Source organism: Haliaeetus albicilla, chromosome 13 (genome assembly GCF_947461875.1).
Source record: "Haliaeetus albicilla chromosome 13, bHalAlb1.1, whole genome shotgun sequence".
NCBI classification, from domain to species: domain Eukaryota; kingdom Metazoa; phylum Chordata; class Aves; order Accipitriformes; family Accipitridae; genus Haliaeetus; species Haliaeetus albicilla.
The window spans coordinates 20,781,322-20,803,566 of record NC_091495.1 but is presented as its reverse complement, the minus strand read 5'-3'; the positions used below and the strand labels follow the sequence as shown (position 1 = coordinate 20,803,566).

The 22,245-nt window shown below is 43.8% G+C and overlaps 1 protein-coding gene across 1 annotated transcript in view; it reads right to left on the bottom strand.

Moving 5' to 3' along the window:
- The window catches only part of LOC104321747 (potassium channel subfamily K member 17), a 30,710-nt gene extending 12,128 nt beyond the window's left edge, over positions 1 to 18,582 (bottom strand). Inside the window, exon 1 of the mRNA XM_069800370.1 lies at positions 18,381 to 18,582. The gene's annotated coding sequence lies outside the window, so the exon portion shown is untranslated. The remainder of the gene's footprint in view (positions 1 to 18,380) is intronic.
- Between the last annotated feature and the right edge of the window lie 3,663 nt (positions 18,583 to 22,245).

Sequence of the window (22,245 nt, the reverse complement as noted above, 5' to 3'; positions counted from 1 at the left end):
CTGAGCAGCTCCACCACAGGCTGAGCAGAACTACAGAGGCTCAAAATCTTAGAAACTCTTGCTGGCCCAAAGCCCTACACTGCCAGGACTTCACAGCCCTGAACTAGCTGTTGTTTTTTCCCCCCATAGGAATCATCTGTGGCAACATAATAAAATGTCTGTAATGTAACAAATACCACCCCTCACTCAATAGCCTGCTCCTTGCCTCTTTGCTAACCCCCAATCCTTTGGGGGATTGCTGTTAGGAACTACTATACTGTGTTAACCAGAGAAGGGAAGGACAGGAGGAAGGTTTTCCCCTTCCTTCCTTTCTTCACCATGAGATGGTTTACTTGCCCTACTTTATGTTTAAAAAAGGACCTTTGAAATTCATACAAATGAGTACTTAGCTTTGCCACCAGAAAATGGGAAGGCAGCACTAGGTAATGACATCCATCCACTCAAGAAAGGTGGACATTCAGGCTAGAGAGGACAATACTTCCTTCTATTCTTAGGCTAGCACAGACAACCTCAGTCTCATCACAAATCCTTTCCCTAGCACCTTCTCTGAAATTACACCACCCCATAGTCATTTGACTTTAGGAACTTTCACCTCGTGCCCCACTTTGAACTTGCTTTGACCTCTACCCTGTTAGCCCAAAATAACTAGGAAGAGAGTGAAGACAAGAAGAAAAGACTTTGTGTCAGCAGGGGATGAAGACATCTGAGAGATAAAACCAGCAGCAAGTTAGCTTCTCTTTCTTTAATCGTGTTTAGTACTATAGCTCTAAAGGAACTCTGAAGATGACTCTTCAAGGCATTAGAGAGGGTTCCTATGGAAACATCTGCAGAAAATGCGGTAACATACAAGATCTGGGATGACATGACATGGAAAAGACAGCAATGAAGAAAGCACAGAAGTATAACAGTGGGAAGAAGGAATCAGCAGAAGGCCAGGGCTGCCCATCCCACATGATCAAAAGTTATAAATGCAGTTCCATTCAGATTATGAGATTGGCCAAAAATCTCAGCCTTGTGAAGCTGGACCTGCTTTCAATGGTTCCATACCACAGCCTGGGATAAGCTCTTCCTTACCACATAAGGCACAAAATCCGCAACAAACCCTTCTCAAAAAACCTTCCCAATTGTGTCATTTACCCCATAGCCATGCCTTGTACATGAAGCTTCCTACTGTGAAGTCACTCCTCTAAACTTCATTGAGTTCTCTGGAAAGGACCTTGTCTCTTTACTTGACATCATCAATTATCCTTCTCAGTCATGTAGTGATGTCTGCATCAATGAGGCTGCACCACCCACTGTCTCAAGAACATGCATAAAGAAAGAGGATTCGTAACAGGCTCAAGGCAAGGCTCTGTGAGGCTATCTGTATTTTCGTCTTCTACAACATACTGTTATCAACAGAGTATTAAGACCCTAACCTGTATGCAATTAACAATTTAACTTGAAAAAGCAAAATCAAGGACCCAGTTGTCTGAAATTCTCTGCAGAGAGGTGACTTGTACAGCATTCTCAACTCCACAATTGAAAAATCATGAACAAGTCCCTAAAGTCACAGCATCAGCTTTAAAAGAATGAGATAAAAAGAACAAAATACTACAGCTTTTTATATTTGCCCCCTGCTATCAAGTCATTCCTCACCCACCCCCTCCCACCTTCAGGGCAAGGAGTTTACTTAAATAAAAACGAAAAAGTAGCTTAAGCTTTCATGGAGTAACAGCCAGAAACATTTAGTCTAGATCTCTGCCAACGTCACAAAACCCCCTTATATTTTAACATGACAAATTTGATTCTTCTTGAATGTCGTTAACTTAAATTGGTTGTGGTAAAACAGAGTCACTCTGACAGCTCAGAAAGCGATGAGGATCAACTCCTGAGGCAAAGCAAGCTGCTTTGTACCAAAGGCTGGAAGGAACTGCCCAGGCTCTTCGCTGGAAACCCACAGCCTGTGTAGTCCTGTCTAATGAGCCTCCACTGCCATCATCTGGTACAACCCGTACCAGATAGCACAACACACCAAACGTAGTTCCCAGCCAGAACACTACACGTGCAAAAGAGCAGAAAGATGTACTGAGTCACAGGGAGGTGAGCCCCCCGACCTCTCGGTAAAAAAACCATCCCTTCTTTCTCCCTCTCAGCACTTGTTTGGGGTCTTAATATGCTGAAGTCAATCTCTCTTCAATAACGATCAAGGAAATCAAAAGAATGCTACACCTGGGTGCACAAAGAAAATTCTTGATCTAAAAATGTACTTGAAACTGAAGAGAGCTGACAGATTCAACACAAATCAGGAAACCTGTGAGGGTTTTTTGGTATTCAGCGACCATCTCTCCACATACTCTACCCCCATGGATTTTATAATACTGAGTCACACAGTAAGAAAAAGACATCAGGGCGAGTTATTAACGGTTTTGGGGACTGGGGACATGCACTGACAATAATTAATAGCACCTGCCTTAAGTAACACTGTACCTAAATACTTTTTATTGTTTCTGTTCTCCCCCCCGCTTATTTCCATCATTCCTTCATGTCTTTGCATTACTAATTTGTTGAAACCTGACTCAATTGAATTGTTTCATTAATCCAGCTACTCGACTGTCACCTAAACAAGCAGGTCCTCATCCAATACAGGTAGTAATAAGAAGGAATAATTCATAAATATAGCTTCCAAAGATTCAACAGCCAATATTAAGAGTTTTTCAAAATCATCCCCTCTCCTTATAACAGGAGAAGTTCATTTCAATGCACAATTCACCTCAGACCTCTCAGAGAGCACTAGGCCTGGGAAAGTACAGGCAGTGCAGCACTGTGAAGGTCAGGCCCCAAAAGCTGCGTAACTTAGTAGGGATATCTACTGAGCTAATTATACCTGTATCTGATTAGTTAGAGATCATTACTGTGCTAGCACTGACAAAGGCTTTCTAGGGCTAGGTTTATAGGTGCTTACCTATTGCATGATATAGACAAGCTACACGAAGCCCCATAGGGCTGGAGCAGCATCTGATAGTACAGGTCCTCATTCCCACTCCTCTCCCACCCATGAGGCAGCCCTGCAAGCAGGGAACTCTTACCAATGGTTGTTATTGCAGAGACGGAGAAGAAGAAAGACCCACTAAAGTCCCACCTGCCCAGGCTAGTGGTGTTTCACTGGAGGGTTATGCCACTCTTGTAGGCTTGGATGATGCCCTGCAAAGAGACAATAATTTGAGATCCCACAAACCCCCTTGTGGCAAGTTCATGGGACCAGCATTTCCAGTGCTGGCTGGTAAAGTCACAAACTACAACTACTTCCGACTCTGTTGCTTCCCTTTTAATAGGGGATATCCTGTGCCTTAGAGACCAAAGAGCTGAGAGGTCAGAAAAGCCAAAAGCCAGCATATTGGTTCTAAGGAAAGAGCATCTACAGAATAAAAGAGAGTTGCACATGCACATGGTAGATCATACAGGTAAATGTGGAAGACATTGGAGAACAAGAACTACCTAGAGAAAGCTTAGCCAGATAGTTATTAAGCCTGCCTTATGACATATTCATTAGGAAAAGAAAGTGTTTCCAGATGGGATATTCTGACAACAGAAGTACCAGAGCAGCAAATATACATGCACATGTAAATGACACAGATCCCTCACCAATAATGGAGAGGAGTGTATATGGCGTGATGTAGGAGATGGAGACTACACAGGATGGCTAGTCTACTAGTATCGGGCAATATGTCTCCGCATCAGAACTATAAGTATGAATAAATGGATTAGATTATTATGATGCCTGATTCTGTTCAATCCACCTGGGAAAGACTCAGAAGTCACTATGCTGAAGTGTGCAGTAATGCCAAAATAAGATATCAGATGTCTTAACAGTACCCACATCTGACTATACCTTCTCATACTAATAAAATTAATGACATTGAACTAAGTTGTGTCCAAAACAACGTTAATCACAGCACATACAATAAACATTTCACACCCACTGACCAAGAATCCTTGAGAGTTGATAATCCTTGAATGCAAAGTGTAGCCAAGAATACATAAATTCATCACTACTGAGAAAGACATCCAGATACCAAATAATACTATCCCTATCCTAACAATAAGGCTACTGATAAAGCTTTCACCATTGATAATAAAAGGAATCACTCTCAGGTTAGATTTGCATCAGTTGTGGGTTTTACGAAGTTGTAGTTTATACATTCGTCGAGCAAACCAACACTTCAAGCCTGCAAAGCAAAGCTTTGTCCCATTTTACTGATGTAACATGCTGTAAATGATTTATATAATACTATACAGGGCTGTGAATTAAAAACAGTTTCCAGAGTCCAAGCAGCAGCTTAACTACAAGGACCATTATCTCTTTTTCTTCAGAGCTACTAGTTCTCACACTAAGAACAAGGAGCAGCTCAGAGTATGTAGTTTTTCAAGTGAGAAACACCGTTTGATAGTTGCATTGTCAGAAATATCTTCATTTACTCATAACTCAAGGCAATTTAAACCATTCAGGGTCACATAATCTATTAAAGTCTGATAACATGCTCTTCTCTGCACAAGACAGAGCAGAGAGCCCTTGTGCTGAAAAGGGCTAAGGACCAGATGCTATATTATATTATGCTTCCTTCTGTGAACTGTTGCCATAACTTGAGCAACTCACAGAAAGAATCAGTATGAAGCATAACTGACATGAAAGAATCGAGCACACCCCCCCCCCCCAAAAAAAAAAGAGAGAAAAAAGTTTGTATCAGGAAGCCTACAGCAGGATTTGTTTTGAATAGTTGTATGTAATCCCACCCACCCACCCGCCCCCTTCTTCCAGGGCTGGTATCTGCATTAAAGTTTGTCAGGTTGTATGGGATGCAGGCTCTGACCTTTCTCTGCTCTTGATCTCTGACAATACTTGACCTCAGGTTCAAGATTTGTAAGAAGTTCTGCAGACAACGGTCTAGTTGGGTATCACAGTCTCCATTAACATAAAATAACTCCCAGACTAAACCACATGGCAAGGGAGACACTAGATATTTATACAGATGACCTGTATTTTTTCCCCTCCAGAAACCAGGGGTTAAATTTGAAACTAAAAGCCTTGTTATTCTCTCAAACTTTCCTTCTGTAGCCTGTGATCTCTGCAGTTATAAGAAGTAATACAGCAACAGCCCAACTCTCATATAAATTTATTATCAGCTTGATCAGATAGACTCAAAAAACCTACACATGCAGCATATTTGTTGTCCATTCTCCTGAGTGATGTCCTGCTGATATAAGCTCAGTTGACAATATTATATACAACATCGTTTTTAAAGCCAGAAACACTTAAGAACCAGAGAGGATTGTAAGAAACTGTGGCTGAATCGGCCCAAAGAAATGGAAATTTCTTCATGCAGAAAGGGGAAATAAGCAGCCTGTCCAAGACATTATGCGAGAAGCAAGCAGCAGTAACCAAGTCATTAAACGTTTAATTTCACATCATTGCACCACTTCCGTTATGCATAGTTTGGGACCAAGAGACCAAGCAGTTGTGAGCACCCATGCTAGCTTTGCAGTGATTTATAACAGCACAGTGTCTCAGAGTAGTCATCTTAACTTTCCCTGAGGTGATGCTACTACATACAGCATTTGTCTTAAGAGCCTACAGATAGGCTAAAGTATTTGCACTAACAGCATGATGATCCTGCACTCATCTAGATGGGAAGGAAGGTACCATGTAACTATTACTCACTGGCAAAGAGCAAGCACTGAGCTTGCAGCTGCCAGCTGTTTTCCTTTCTAGGACTAAGGCACTTAGCATGTTTGGGGTAGGTCTTCAAGACCCTTCAGCAGTAAGCCTCTGGCTAAGCATTTCTTTGTTAAATCTTGTTATCAAACATCCAGATAACATCATTAACCATTAGGCCCACAGCACCTGTCACAGCCAGCTATGAGGACCACTGAATACTCATACAAATCAAAGCCACTTAAGTAAACAGACACTTCCCGGAGAAACTTCAAGTTCATTACTATTAGGAAGAAAGAGCTACTGATGCCATCCTGTCCTGGTTTTGGCTGGGATAGAGTTAATTTTCTTCCTAGTAGCTGGTATAGTGCTATGTTTTGGATTGAGTATGAGAAAAATGTCGATAACACACTGATGTATTTAGTTGTTACTAAGTACTGTTTACACTAAGTCAAGGACTTTTCAGCCTTTCCTGCCCAGCCAGCAAGAAGGCTGGAGGGGCACAAGAAGTTGGGAGGGGACACAGCCAGGACAGTTGACCCAAACTGGCCAAAGGGGTATTCCATACCATGTGACATCATGCTCAGTATACAAACTGGAGGGAAAGCTGGCCAGGTGCCACTGCTCAGGAACTAGCTGGGCATCGGTTGGTGAGTAACAGTAGAGTGTATCACTTGTTTTGTATATTTTAATTATTTTATTATCATCATTATTATTACCATTATTATGATTTTCTTCTTTTTTTGTCTTATTAAACTGTCTTTATCTCAGCCCATGAGTTTTATTCCCCCCCCCCCCCCCCAATTCTCTCCCCCATCCTCCTGTTGGGGCCCACTGAGCAAGTGGCTGCATGGTGCTTAGTTGCCAGCTAGGGTTAAACCACAACACATTCTTAAAGTGGAAGATTCGTAAAGGGTGGCAATAAAAAAAAAAAGCTGGTATCTTTAAGTAAAAAATGTTTTTTTTATAGTATCTAGAATCAACCTTTGACACAGCAACAATAATGATAGAAAATTAAGGATTGATACTCCTGAGAACATTAGAACTAACGGAGCTTGCCTTCCTACAGCTGTGCCCATAGAGGCAGATTCATAAACAAGAAATCTGTTGATAGCTATTAATACACAGAAATTAAAATTACTTCTGGCACAGGAAGATGTTAGATTGCAAACTCCTGAAGGCTGACAGAGCATTAAGGAAGACATCAGTGTATACTTTCCCTAATTTAAGATGTTCCTCTAGACCACTTACTTTGGCTAGTGCTTTTTTTCAGAGAAAAATGAAAAGTGGTTTATCATTTTTGACAAAACACTGGAAAAACCCAGCTAATAAACACTCTAACAGAACAGCTGAATTATCCTTGCTTTCCCCTTGAAGAGTCAGTGATATGTCTCTGCTGATAATTTTCAGAAAAACATGAAGTATATTTTGGCCTGTAGGTTCCAAATTTACTGAAGAGGAACTGAATCATACATGTTGGGTCACATCTGTGTAGTTGCCTTAGCTGCCTTTCTGAGAACCAGAGAAATTTTTTTTGCATTACACTGATTTTGACCTGAAATGCTAGGGGTTTTTCTTTTTCTCTTAATTAGGCTAGTCATTTGTACAGTATCTGCTCCAAAACCTAATGCATTAAAAGGCACCTAGTAGAAGTCACACCTCAAATGAGGTGTTCAAAAGCAGGTATTTGCCTGATCTAAAGACCCCAATGTTGTGGTTTAAAACATCAGTGTTATCAACATTCTTCACATACTGAACTCAAAACATAGCACTGTACCAGCTGCTAGGAAGATAGTTGACTCTATCCCAGCTGAAACTAGGACAATATCCACCCCTTATTCTATACCATTGATGTCATGCTCAGTTCCCATACCTTTAGTTACATTAGTTACATCCTGATCAATCATCATCACCTTTCCATTCCTTTGAGACATATGAACAATAATATATATGTATACACACAGAGAGATACCACTCCTTCAGTTCATGGGTTATGTTCATAAAACGTTTGTTGAGTTCATTTAGTTTCCGACTCTGGGCTCCATCTGTCATTACCAGTCTGTCTGGGCAGGATGGATGGTGCAAAGTCCTCTCAGTCGGTAGAGCAGAATTGGGCTTCAGTGCGGTGTGACGAGCAGGTGACATTGGACACAGAAGGAGGATGGTGTGCACCGTTGGATTGTTGCATGCTGGAGTCAGTTCTGGTTCCATCACTACTGCGCTTTGCTCAGTTTTATCACAGTTCTTTCTTGCTTGATCTAAGTGATTCTTACTATAGTACTATGGATATAGCATGTAACAAATATCGTAATGATAACATACAGTAGCAGGGTTATATAGCAACTAATATCATACAGTTAATTCTGGCTATTTTCACCTAAAATCAAATCCCCTTGAGGCACACATCGGACTTCCCCATCTTTTCGCATCACCCACCAAGTGCACCCAGGCCCTTGAGCAAAAGCAATCCCACGAATGGGTTTACCTTTGCCTGAGGCAGGAGTAACCCAGACTGTTTTCCCTAACATGTTTTTCATGTGTACTACAGGGACTTTATCCCCTTCTACAGTACGTAAAAATTCTGATTGGGCAGGGCCACTCCGACTGGCACATCCTCTGGTGTTGACTAACCAGGTGGCTTTTGCCAAATGTGTACCACAATGTTTGAAAGTTCCACCCCCCATTGCTTTCAATGTAGCCTTTAACAGTCCATTGTATCGCTCAATTTTCCCAGAGGCTGGTGCATGATAGGGGATATGATACACCCACTCAATGCCATGATCTTTGGCCCAGGTGTCTATGAGGTTGTTTTGGAAATGAGTCCTGTTGTCTGACTCAATTCTTTCTGGGGTGCCATGTCACCACAAGACCTGCTTCTCAAGGCCCAGGATAGTGTTCCGGGCAGTGGCATGGGGCACAGAATATGTTTCCAGCCATCTGGTGGTTGCTTCCACCATTGTAAGCACATAGGGCTTGCCTTGGCGAATTTGTGGGAGTGTGATATAGTCAATCTGCCAGGCTTCCCCATATTTATATTTCAGCCATCGCCCTCCATACCACAGGGGCTTTAACCGCTTGGCTTGCTTAATTGCAGCACATGTTTCACATTCGTGGATAACCTGCGCGATAGCGTCCATAGTCAAGTCCATCCCTCGATCTCGAGCCATTCTATATGTTGCATCTCTTCCCTGATGGCCTGAAGTATTATGGGCCCACTAAGCCATAAATAGCTCATCCTTATGTTGCCAGTCCAGGTCCACCTGAGACACTTCAATCTTGGCAGCCTGATCCACCTGCTGGTTATTTTGATGTTCTTCAGTGGCCCGACCCTTGGGTACCTGAGCATCTACATGACGTACTTTTACAACCAGATTCTCTAGCCAGGACGCAATATCTTACCACAGTGCGGCAGCCCAAATGGGTTTACCTCTGCGCTGCCAGTTGCTCTGCTTCCATTGCTGTAACCACCCCCACAGGGCATTTGCCACCATCCATGAGTCAGTATAGAGATAGAGCACTGGCCACTTTTCTCTTTCACCTCTGCAAACTGACTCGATTCACCTTCTCCTTCAGCAGTTTCTGCAACTTGTCGCGTAGGACTCCATACAGCAGCTTTCCACCTCCGATGCTTTCCCACAATGCGACAGGATCCGTCAGTGAACAGGGCATATTGCCTCTCATTTTCTGGCAGTTTATTATACAGCGGGTCTTCTTCAGCATGTGCCACCTCCTCCTCTGGTGACATTCCAAAATCTTTGCCTTCTGGCCAGTCCGTGATCACTTCCACAATTCCTGGGTGACTGGAGTTTCCTATGCAAGCCCGTTGTGTGATCAGTGCGATCCACTTACTCCACACGGCATCAGTCGCGTGATGTGTAGAGGAGACCCTCCCTTTGAACATCCAGCCCAGCACTGGCAGTCGGGGTGCTAAGAGGAGCTGTGTCTCAGTACCAACCACTCCTGAGGCGGCTCGAACTCCTTCATATGCTGCCAATATCTCTTTTTCAGTTGGAGTATAGTGAGCCTCGGATCCTCGATATCCTCGACTCCAAAACCCCAGGGGTCGGCCTTGAGTCTCCCCAGATGCTTTCTGCCAGGGGCTCCAGGTAGGGCCATTCTCTCCAGCTGCAGTATAGAGCACATTTTTAACATCTTGTCCTGTCCGGACTGGTCCAAGGGCTACTGCATGAACAATCTCCCGTTTAATTTGTTCAAAGGCTTGTTGTTGCTCAGGGCCCCATTTAAAATCATTCTTCTTCCAGGTCACTTGATAGAGAGGGCTTACAATCAAACTGTAATTTGGAATATGCATTCTACAAAAACCCACGACACCCAAGAAGGCCTGTGTTTCCTTTTTATTAGTCAGTGGAGACATAGCTGCTATTTTGTTAATCACGTCCATTGGGATCTGACGACGTCCATCTTGCCATTTTATTCCCAAAAACTGGATCTCCTGTGCAGGTCCCTTGACCTTACTTTCTTTTATGGCAAAACCGGCTTTCAGAAGGATTTGGATTAATTTCTTCCCTTTCTCAAAGACTTCTTCTGCCATGTTGCCACATACGATGATGTCATCAATGTACTGCAGGTGTTCCGGAGCTTCACCTTTTTCCAGTGCAGTCTGGTTTAGCCCATGGCAAATGGTGGGGCTGTGTTTCCACCCCTGGGGCAATCGATTCCAAGTGTACTGGACACCCCTCCAAGTAAAGGCAAATTGTGGACGACACTCTGCTGCCAGAGGGATTGACAAAAATGCATTAGCAATGTCAATTGTGGCATACCACTTGGCTGCCTTTGACTCTAGCTCATATTGAAGTTCTAGCATATCTGGAACGGCAGCACTCAGCGGTGGCATAACTTCATTCAGGCCACGATAGTAAACTGTTAGTCCCCATTCCCCATCAGACTTTTGCACTGGCCATATGGGACTATTAAAGGGTGAGCAAGTTTTGCTGATCACTCCTTGGCTCTCCAGTTGGCAATCAACTTGTGGATGGGAACCAGAGAGTCTCGGTTGGTGCGATATTGCCGCCGGTGCACTGTCGTGGTAGCAATTGGCACTTGTTGTTCTTCAACCTTCAGCAACCCCACAATCGAAGGGTCTTGAGAGAGACCAGGCAGGGTAGACAGCTGTTCAGTGCCCTCCGTCTCCAAGGCAGCTATACCGAAAGCCCATCGATACCCCTTTGGGTCCTTAAAATACCCCTCCTGAGATAGTCTATGCCAAGGATACACGGAGCCTCTGGACCAGTCACAATGGGGTGTTTCTGCCATTCATTTCCAGTTAGGCTTACTTCAGCTTCTAATACGGTTAGCTCTTGGGATGCCCCTGTCACACCAGAAATACAAATAGGTTCTGCCCCTTTATAACTTGATGGCATTAGAGTGCACTGTGCACCTGTTTCTACTAGAGCCTTATACTCCTGTGGGTCTGACATGCCAGGCCATTGAATCCACACAGTCCAAAAGACCCGGTTATCCCTTTCCTCCACCTGGCTGGAGGCAGGGCCCCTCTAATTCTGGTCAGACTATCCATTACTTTCTTCTCATAAAATTGGCTCAGAATTCCCTTCAAGAGGATCAGAAATAAGACCAGCCCTTCTACTCTGTTTGGAAACTGGAACGGCATTTTTCCTGGTAGAATCCCCTTTTGCAGTGGTTTTTCCTCGCAGCTCACGTACCCATGCATTTAGGACCGAGGCAGGTTTTCCGTCCCATTTCCTCATGTCCTCTCCATGATCCATAGGTAAAACCACAGGGCACCTCACAGTGTGTACCTTCTATATTCTCTCTCTTGGGCAGAAGAACGCTCACTCCTAATAGCTGAGACATTGGTCCTTACAAGTGGGAAGTAGGACATATCCTCTTTGATTTGTTGGACATCCTGGGACAGCTTCTCCACAGCCGAAATGCAGGCTTGTAGGGAGGAGGAGAGATTTTCTTCGTATTGACGGAGTTGGCGAGCCACTTCATCCACTGTCGGTGCCTCTTCATCTTTCCAGGTCATCATTGCCAATGTGTTGGCATAGGACGATGGCGCGGTCCGTACAAACTTCTGCCACATGGGTCATGTGCATTGGACTTTGTCTGGATCTTTGGGTAATTGTGGGTTGTCTGGGTCATGATGAATCGTCTCTAGCACAGCTAATTCCCTCAGATATTGGATACCTCTTTCCATGGTGGTCCACTTGCTTGACTGACATATAACATCTTCCTTCAAGGGGTACCTTTCCTTCACACTTGACAGGAGTCGCCTCCAGAGGCTGAGGGCTTGTGTCCCTTTTCCAATTGCCTTGTCAATGCCACCTTCCCTGGCAAGCGATCCCAGCTGCTTGGCTTCCCTACCTTCTAATTCCAAGCTATTAGCCCCATTGTCCCAGCATCGGAGGAGCCAGGTGATAACATGCTCACCTATACGGCAGCCAAAATCTTTTCGCATATCCCACAGCTCACTCAAGGATAGGGACCGGGTTATTACCTCTGGTTCTGCCTCTTCCTCCTGTTCCCGTGATGACCCTGGTTCACCTTCATCCTTCACTAAGCGAACTGATTTTTTTGTATATTTCTTTTTATGTATGGGGGCAACTGATGCTGGTGCAGGTTGGTCCGCTGGTTCAGTTGCAGTATCGCTTGCTTTTGGATAACTGCAGTGTCTGTTGCTGAGGTTTGGGTAGCAGCAGTGCTCATCGCCAGGGCTGGAGGGACCACAGTGCCCGTTGCCAAGGTTTGGGTAGCTGCTGTGCTCATTGCCACGGCTGGAGGGGCTGCAGTGCCTGTTGCTGAGGTTTGGGTAGCCACAGTTCTCATCACCAGGGCTGGAGGGGTCACGGTGCCTGTCGCCAAGGTCTGGGTGGCCGCAATGCTCGTTGCTGAGGCTGGAGAGGCCGCAGCGCCCGTTGCCAAGGTTTGAGTGGCCACGGTGCTCATTGGTTTGTTGTTAGGTCCAGAGACTTTCTCTTCCCCTCGAGGGTACTGAGTGGTGTCGAACAGGGCTCAATAGGCATGGGCCAGGCCCCAGTATGCTGCAGTGATTTGTATCTCTCTGGAGCTGCCGGGGTGACAGCATACCTTTTCCAAATATTTTACTAGCTCTTCTGGATTCTGCACTTGTTCAGGGGTGAATTTCCAAAACACTGGAGGTGCCCACTTTTCTAGGTTCTTGCCCATACTACCCCACACACCCTGCCACTCATAATTATCCAGCCTTGGGGCAGATCTCTGGGTGATCTTCTTAAATAGTTGTTTAACCTTAAACGAGAGCTGAACCACATTCAGAAGCATGCTAATTCCTAGCAGTAGGGCTAGGACCGTGCTGGTCACAACATCTTAAGAGTATTCAAATTTTTCAAAGTTCTCAAACACCATTGTAACTGGACTGAAGGAGAAAGGAGAGGGGAAGAAAGGTACCCCACTCATAGACTGGTTTTCCATGGAGGAAAGGTAAATGGTATAATTATTAATAGTTTCTTTAGGCAGAGGTATATAAATGCAATAGGTTCCTGTGCTCCCCCTCCCTTATCTTTTCAAACACAGGTACTAGACACTACATCATTGACCAGAAGACCTAGGAGTCAACTAACCAGAAACAACAGTTCATCAGTAGGTCTCTTCCTTGCCATTTCAAAAAGTCCAACAATATAGTGCTAGCCTATTGCCTTCCAGAATACTATATGCCTACTGCCTTATAAAGATTTTCTCTCTAACAACTTCTGTCAAAGGTACACTATTATACAATATTATAAGCACAGATGCACACTCTTGGTAAGGTACCCATAGTTGTTTGTAATTAATAGGTCTGGAGGAGAACAAACTGGCTATAACTTAACCAAAGCAGTAGTACATTTTGATAAGAAGGAACTTGGAAAGAACAATTACAGGGGATCAACACTATTTCACCTGTGACAAGCCAATGGATATTTGACTAGAGTGGGTTCTATACAGATATCACTGCTCCACAATACTAAGAGCCAATGCTGTTCCTTAAAGTCCCTTATCACCAACAGGTGATCTCTGATGCTTACTCCTTAACAGTCACTCACTGCTGCATCACCTGTGGGCAAGATGATTTTAGTAAACTGTATTTGCAGGGTTGTATTTCCTGACAGCTGGCACAAATCTCTGCTGGTTCAATGTTAATGCAAGCCAAAGTATTGATGAGGATCTTTCAGTCACACAGGATCTCATTGCTCTTGTGAACATGAACTAAAACTCTGTAGCTCTAGCTGTTGACTCTGGAGATAACAGTATCTAGATCCACCTGCAGGCTTTGCTTTTAGTTTATGACCTGCCCTTTAGAATTAGGTCCTTACCACTACACATTAAATCTTGTGTCCTGGTTTCAGCTGGGATAGAGTTAATTTTCTTCTTAGTAGCTAGTACAGTGTGGTTTGGATTTAGCATGAGAATAATGCTAACAGACTGATGTTTTAGGTGCTGCTAGGTAGCACTTACCCCAAGTTAAGTATTTCCCAGTTTCCGATCACTTGTCTTTTCTTGGTTTTTTTTAAGAATGGTTTATTAACTAAAGTACAATAAAATAAAATATAATAGTAAAATATAATTGTAATTAAAAGTAATATAATTAGAAATAAAAAACCAAAAGATAAGTTATGCACAATGCAATTGCTCACCACCTGCTGACCAATGCCCAAGCAGCAGTCCACCCCTCCTGGCCAACTCCCCCCAGTTTATATACTGAGCATGATGTTCTATGCTATGGAGTATCCCTTTGGCTAGTTTGGGTCAGCTGTCCTGGCTATGATCCCTCCCAGCTTCTTGTACACCTGCTTGTTGGCAGAGCATGGGGAAACTGGAAAATCCTTAACTTAGCATAAGCACTATTTAGCAACACCTAAAACATCAATGTGTTATCAACATTATTCTCATGCTAAATCCAAAACACACTGTACCAGCTACTAAGAAGAAAATTAACTCAGTAATTGGGTTTAAATAGCATTATGCATCTACAGTAATAGAAAGTGGATACAACAATATAATAAATACAGGAAACAGCCATATTAGGGAAATATATATACAACAACAAAAAAGGTTACATCAAAAAAGAAAGGGTAGCATGAAAAGGATGACATGGTAACAGCCTAACCCAGAAAACACACTGTTCCAAGTCTGGCCACAAAGCCAATCATGTGACTAAAGAGACACTGAGATGTACAGTAGCTATGGCTACACTGGTGCCTGTAACCACTGAAAATGATGCAGGAAAAGGAGGTAGTTTGGAGGACAGCTCAGCTGAAGCAGAGCTATACATACTCACCCTAGGCAGTAAAACTGAGAGACTTGTGCACTAGAAGTGCATCTCACTGGGTAGTGTGACCAGGTGCCCCCCACCCCGAAAAGGTCAGAGAGGGTATCAGCTCCAAGAGATACACTAGTACAGAAAGCACCCTTTTTATGGGCAGCCTCACTCTCTAGACACTTCTCAAGTCTGGAACCAACATAATTTTTGCCTGGACGGAGACTATTATGAACTTTTTTCCCCAGCTGAGTCCAGTTACTGTTCTTCACTGTACTGAGGGTGTATTGCCTGAAACCTGTCTTATTGCATCTGTTTCCATCTTCTGCAAATCTTATCATTGAGAACTTCCTTTGATGTGACTTCACAGCCAGTAATTCCAGCTGAAGACCACCACATATTTATAATAAAAAGCCAGATATGGCCATCTTTGTATGTTCCCTAATGGCTCATGAGGAAGTGTTCACTTTCCATCTTGGTCCTGGTGAACACGTGTTCATGTCACAAACTGTATACAGTGTCAGGAAAATAGCCTAGGGTTAGATGGGTCAACAAAACCAAACTTATGTCTCCCTTGAGTAGATGTTACTGGATGCACAGTAGAGGGACACATGGCCAGAGTCCCTCTGTTGTCCCCTAAGCTGTCTTTGTTCTAAGCATAAGTAATGAAAGCCAAGAAAAATGCAAATCAGTCTTTCCCATATACATATATGTGTGTATAAACACATGAGCATGCATTTTGTTTGCTTACACATAAAGCACTCACACATGCTACCCTCAGCTATTTAGGAAATGTGGGACTGTTCAGCATCCCGCAGGGGAAGAGCCAGTCAGTCCCTCCAGGCAAAAAAAAAAAAAGACACAGCTGTGGGAAGCAGGAACCCACCACTACAGATGTCACACACTTTCTAACATTTTCTCCTCTGCCATTCAGTTTTTGTTGTTGGTCTGCTATTTCCATCTCTGTCTTATTTTGTTAACTAGAAAATTACTTCTTCCCTGGAAAGGATTGGAGCCATAGAAATTACTGAATGAGAATTCACTGGTCTAGCTATGGCAGCATGGTCTGTTTGCCTTTGCCTTTCCTTCTGCTCATCCTCACACCGTGCTCTCCTGCTAACTCCTTAAAGCAGGAGCTCTCTTGCTCTCCATCTGTGCAAGGGCTGGAACAGTGAATTTCCACTCCCAGTTGGTAACCAGGAACTAAGCAATAAACAGGTTGTAAAATTATGTTTATTCATTGCTTAGCAAACTGGGATTTTATTCCTTACTGGCCTCTATATACATAAAATGGAGTTTAGAATTATCTAGGATTAAAGAGCTGTAAGAAAACAATGAGGAATTGCCAGTAATGTCAAAGCAATTAAAATTCACACACTGTTTTATGTTTTCACAAATACTCTTTATATGTCTGTCTTAATCAGCAAATAATCAGCTGTCTATTTGAAGGGGGCCAGTGATGACACTGCCTGATAAACTATGTGCAATTTACTGCACAGAAAAACATCTCATTTTTCTGAGCACACTTACAGTATCCAAGCAATTGCTACACAGGAAATTAGAAAAGAGCGTAGGAAAGAAGAAGTCCTGCGGATTATGTGTTTAAGATTAATTTCTCACTGTGAAAGTTATTAAAAACAACACACAAAGCCATTCAAACTCAGACTATGGTTTCTCAAAGCACGAAGGCATACACAGACACTCCATTCAATGAAACAAAACTTCTTTCATTTACTCATCTTGGGCTTGCTCAGGTCACAATTAAGTACTCGCAGTATCTTGTAGCAGTGTCTGGTCTAAAGGGATTTGGGCAGACGTCCTCTCCCGTCGACTACCAGACAGTATCAAGAATTAGTAGAGGTCACCCTACAGTAAAACAAACCATCAAATGACATTAGAAACACCTTTCTACCTACTCAGTTGTGATCATCATCTTCTCTCCACCATCACCCTGTTACTGTCATTCATCAAGTGAAACCCTTCCAGCCCCAGGGCAACAGCCATGCCTAGCACTCACTGTTCAATGGACCAGTGCTGACTAAAGCTCAGCTCAGACCTGCCTTTAGGAAGTGCCAGACTGGTCTCTGACATATTTCTCACTTCTCTCTAACTATTTATATTCCACAGCTAGCACAGGACACACTATAAAATATCTGAGTAGATACCATAGTAGCTTACAAGGGTCCAAATTCGTATCCTATCTTCAATGTACTACTGACTGCCACAGAGAATTTACCATCTAGATAGTCAAGAGATGAGAGCCTGACATAGGTTATCAGCATAATTTTGTCTGCCAGGGCCTTGCTGAAACTCCTGACAAGATTATCTGTTTGATGGTTTCTGTGTTTTTCTCTCTCCTGGAAAAAAACCCTGGAAACACTTATCCAAGTCCCTTTCAGGTCCTTTGAACTCTGGTGGCCAGCTACTATGGTTTCAGCCACCACTGAACACTGCTTTTACAAAACCACCAAGTTTTCTTCATTTGTTTGGCAACATCTGTTTGAGGCACATAGACCAAAGCAAGCAGTACATATTCAATCACCAGCACCTACTGAACTAGAATGGTTCGGGTAAATATTCAAGTTGCTTTAATATTGCAGGTTTTTCTTTTTCAGAAAAAAATTGAGCAAGGAGAAAAGCCATTTATCCCACTTTGCTCATATCTGCATCATAAAATGCATCCATTTATACTTTAATAAGACTGCATTTGGTCCTGCTTTACATTTTGCAACCATCCCACAAATATCCTCGGAAACATTTGTAAGGATACCTTAAGTTGTGTTACCAGGATTTTCTATTCCCCTTTAAGTAACAAAAACTGAAAGAGTTTGACACTAGTATAAACACCAATTAAACTTGCCACGACAAAGACTCTCCATTAGAATTTACCACTTGTAAGATGTCACAGACTATAACTCATTCTTAATAAGTTCAACAGCAAAACAAGCCTACCTGCAGTTAACACCAGGTAATTACCATATAATGGGAAAACTCTGCCACCGTCCTTCCGTCAGGACACATCCCTTAAAAACTCGAGAACCCCACAACGTGTGGGAGGACAGCGGAGAACAAGAGAAACTCTCTACCAGCAGACAGAAAACAGGGCCGAAATACTCGGTGACAAGCCGGGAAAGCCCGACGTGCCGGCCGGCCCAGAGCAACGCGGTGCTCCGCGCTCCTGCGCCCACGGAGCTGCCCCGGAGCGGAAAGCTTTTCCCACGCCGCGGGCAGCTTCTGCGGGGCAGGATTATGTGTGCGCATAGATACAGATAGGAAGAAAGTTTTAAGTTTCTCGCAGGCAGGAGGCAAGGTTCCTGCCATTAACAACCGCCCCCCCGGCCCCAGGACGAAGGCAGCGCCTACCGCGGCAGCTCCCAGCTGGGCGGGCGCTTTGCTCCGCCGCTGCCGCGCCGGCGGAGGGGCCGACGGGCTCACCTCGATGAGCCGCTGGAGGCCGGGCCCCTGCAGGCAGGTGTGGTTGGCGAGCAGCTCCCAGTGCTGCTGGAGGAGGTGTCGCGCTGCCTGCGCCTCGGCCGGCCGCTCCAGCGCCTGCAGCACGCCGGCGCCCAGCCCCACACAGCCCACATACGCCGCCAGCAGCATCGGCGCGCCCCAGCGCCGCCGCCGCCGCTGCCGCCGCCCCCGGGGCTGAAGGAGCTGCCGGGCCGGCGGCGGGAGCGAGGCCGCCCACGGGAGCAGAGCTGCACCGGACCGGGCAGGGCGCCCGGCCAGCCCCCAGCGCCTCTCCCGGGCCTTCCCCCACCCAGCTTGCCCCCGACCTGCCCCTTCCTACCCTCCGCGGCGCGGAGGGAAGCCCAGAGCCACGCTGGGCCGGGCCAGGGCAGCGGGTTCCGCCCCTTCCCCTGTGGCAGCCCACAGCCCTCGCTCTCCTCCTGCGCTGCTCCGCTTCCCACCTGCCTTCTCCGGAGCGCAGAACTGCCTTATGGCTCCCTTCTCTGTGCGAGGACGGGCACCGAGGCACGTTTGTCCCTCGGAGGGATGCTGCCCAACACCCTTGCCAGCAAACCGAATTGCTTATCTGACCAGCTGGTATCAGTTACAGCTCACCATAGCAGCGACTCGCATAACTCCAGTTTCCTCCTTCACTCAGCTGCTAAGCTGATTTAAGAGGCAGCAACAGGTGTTTCTGATAACGACTCTTCGATATAAGCAATTGTAAAGGTGGTAAGCTTGTGTGTCTTTTTATTGCTTGTGGTTTCTCCTGTGAAAGATGGGAGCACCTTCTTTGCACTGGTAGTTCCCAGGACTTATTTGATTAATTATTTTCTTGTATAGAACTACATCAAATGTTCCCCTCTGTTCCCTCACCAACAGAAAAAAACAACCAAATCACTTTGAGTGTAAAAAAAGTTTGTTTGCAGAATGTGAGATAAAGGAGAATACACCCACCAAGTTTCTGAACAGGATGCTTTTATGTGCTGTCAGATGGTAATGTCTTTTCACACTGCCCTGGGATTATTTTTTTTTTTTTTTTTTTTGCCAGGGGAGTGTTCGTACTATTACAAATAAGGCAGCCTTCAAACAGGTATTGCACCACTGAAACAGTTCTGGTAATGTGCTAATTCACGTTTTTCTGGGAGGTGCTTTAAACTGACTAGCATTAACTCATGGTTTTACTGGCAGGATGCAAAACTTAACATGCAAGGATAGACCAATTCCAGTTGAAAGATACCATCCTAAATGCAATCTTAAAACAAAAATAGTTATGCTGCTCATTGCTCAGTCTTAACTCTGCATTTTCAATGTATTCATTACTGAATGATGTTTAAAATGGAAACGAAAAAAGCCTTCTTTAAAAATATATATGAGAAAGAAAAGATGCAAAGATACTAAGAAGTATATATATATACTCAAGTTTCCTCTCTCATTTAAGATCAGGAAATAGACACATCTGAGCTACATTTTGACATTTTAACCGCATTAAAATCAGATAGTTTATATAAAGCACACTAAGTATAACCATGCTGAAACATTACAAACTAAACATATAGCAATTAATGTTTATACTAAAGATATATTATATAAAACAAATTACAGATGAGACTCGGGGTTTGTAACTACAAGCAAGACCAAAAACCCAGGACATCAAGCATGTGCTTGCTAGAGGGAATTTGGGGAGGAAGAGAAGAGATCAAGATTCACAATAAATCTTCACAGATTCATAGGAAATTTTAATGGCTGGTTTTCTTGAGTATTGTCAGAAATGTCACTTGTGTGTCAGCCTTCTATTTACATCTCCAGAGGGAATGGCTCAAATATTTGCAGATGATATTTTGGTGTTGTCTGGAAGGTACCAATATATCTGAGGATGAGGGAGGGCTTGCTGAGTAGGCTTAAAAGGTAAGTGTAAGCCTGGAAGGATGTTTGCTTCCTGTCCTGCACTGGACTGCAAGTGGCAGCTGCTCAGGACAATGTGCTACTTTTCCACATCACAGATGGACACTGCCTGGGCCATTGCTTCTGCCACAAGCCACAGAGCTACATTCAGAGGCTTCAGAAGGGCTGTATTCCATGCATCTGAGCTGAGCATCTTGTAGGAGGTTGTGTGATCTCCATTCTGTGCAGGATTGCACCACCGGTAAAATGGGTTATTAAAAGAGCAGAAGAGTGCCTTTTGTGCACTCCTCTGGCTCCTTGTAAGCCCTTGTGATTGCACAGTTCTTCCACGTTATTTTTCTTAGCTGGTCTGTTGATACGTGTTTACTACTACCTTTTTCTTAAAGGAAGAGTACTAGAAAGCACTTGATCCATCCATGCTCAAGAACTGGGCCAGTGCTCCAAGTATGTATCTCAAAGTAACTTTGATTACAGATGTGCATGACCTTTAGGATCTTTTCAGGAACTTGAAAAATTGCCAAAGTGAGCAAGAAATTTCTATCATGTGTGTAACACAGGAGAGGTCATCAGTATCTTTCTCTTTTCTGTTTCAACATGACCGTATGCTTGATTCAAGGTACCATTTTCAGTCTTCCAGCTGGCAGCTTGAGAACTGCTGCAGCTACTTTCAGCCTTACTAAAAGCAGTAGTAGCAAAGAATTCAGAAGACAGTCTCACCACGCTGCTACTTTGCAAAATCAGTATCAGGTACAGGAGCAATTTTCTGGACTGCAGTAAAAGCAATCCAAATGCCCTGCTGTCAGATGTCAAGTAAGAATGATTTTAACACTTTGTCAGTAAGTGGTGCATGCATGCTTTCTATCCCTGATAAACCTCATTATCATTTTTTATGGCATGCAGCATGGTGTACAACACTCTGTAGGATCACCTTTAGACAGGTGCATGTTTTGTGGCTGCCTGTGGCTAGATAAAGTAAGGAAGGCATGGAAAAAGGCAGGGTGAAGGGAACAGGTTAGATATAAAAGTCAGTAGAACTTTAATTTTGTCTTTCACACAAACAGGCCTAAAATGTCTTGTAGTGTTGATGCAAGGCAGGTACAGAGTACAGTGATGGTGATGATGTTAGCAATTGCATATGCAAACATTATGTCTGAAGTATAGAGAATACTGAGAAACTTTCCTGTGAGATTTGCAAAGATACAAAAAGCCAGACAGGAGAGAGTTGGCTGCCCTTGGTGACAGAGGCTACAAAGAAAGTTGTTGCACAGATTTATGGGAATAGCTGAGGGCATACAGAAAGATCAGTGCAAAAACTGAGGAGATAAAATCTGTGAGGTAGGTAGTGGTAAGACATGAGGGAAATCTTAGACGGGATAAGTGTTTGAAAACTCAGTTTTGAAATGAGTTGAAAAAACCATAGCTGGCATTCTTACATACCAGCATTTCAGATTTTGAGCAGCCACACTGCACTATGCAGGAGTCAGCAACTAGCAAAGAAGACAAGCACCAAGTCAGATGTAAGAACAAGCATCTGTTGTGACCCTCCTCAGAAGTAAAAATCTAGCACAGAAGGTATGTGGGAAGAGATTTGTGACCTACACACATCTCTACATGTTTTATGGACGCTTCCCCAAAATGAAATATCAAAGCAGCTGCTGAAAGGCTGACATTTGATGTTACTCTAGCCTGTCAGCCATAGGCTAGCTTGGAGCTAGTCTACATGCCCAGTCATATTTCACTCACACTTTACATTAGTTCCACTTATAAAGGAGTTTTATAGGATTAATTGATGGTTAGTATGAGTTATAAACACACTGAATAAATAGCAGTGTGTACATAATTACAAGCATACCCATGGAACATGTTAATGAAGTTTATAAACAATCTAGTATGGTACTCAATGAATGGATAATTGTTTTATCAAGTTTCTGTAGTATACTTT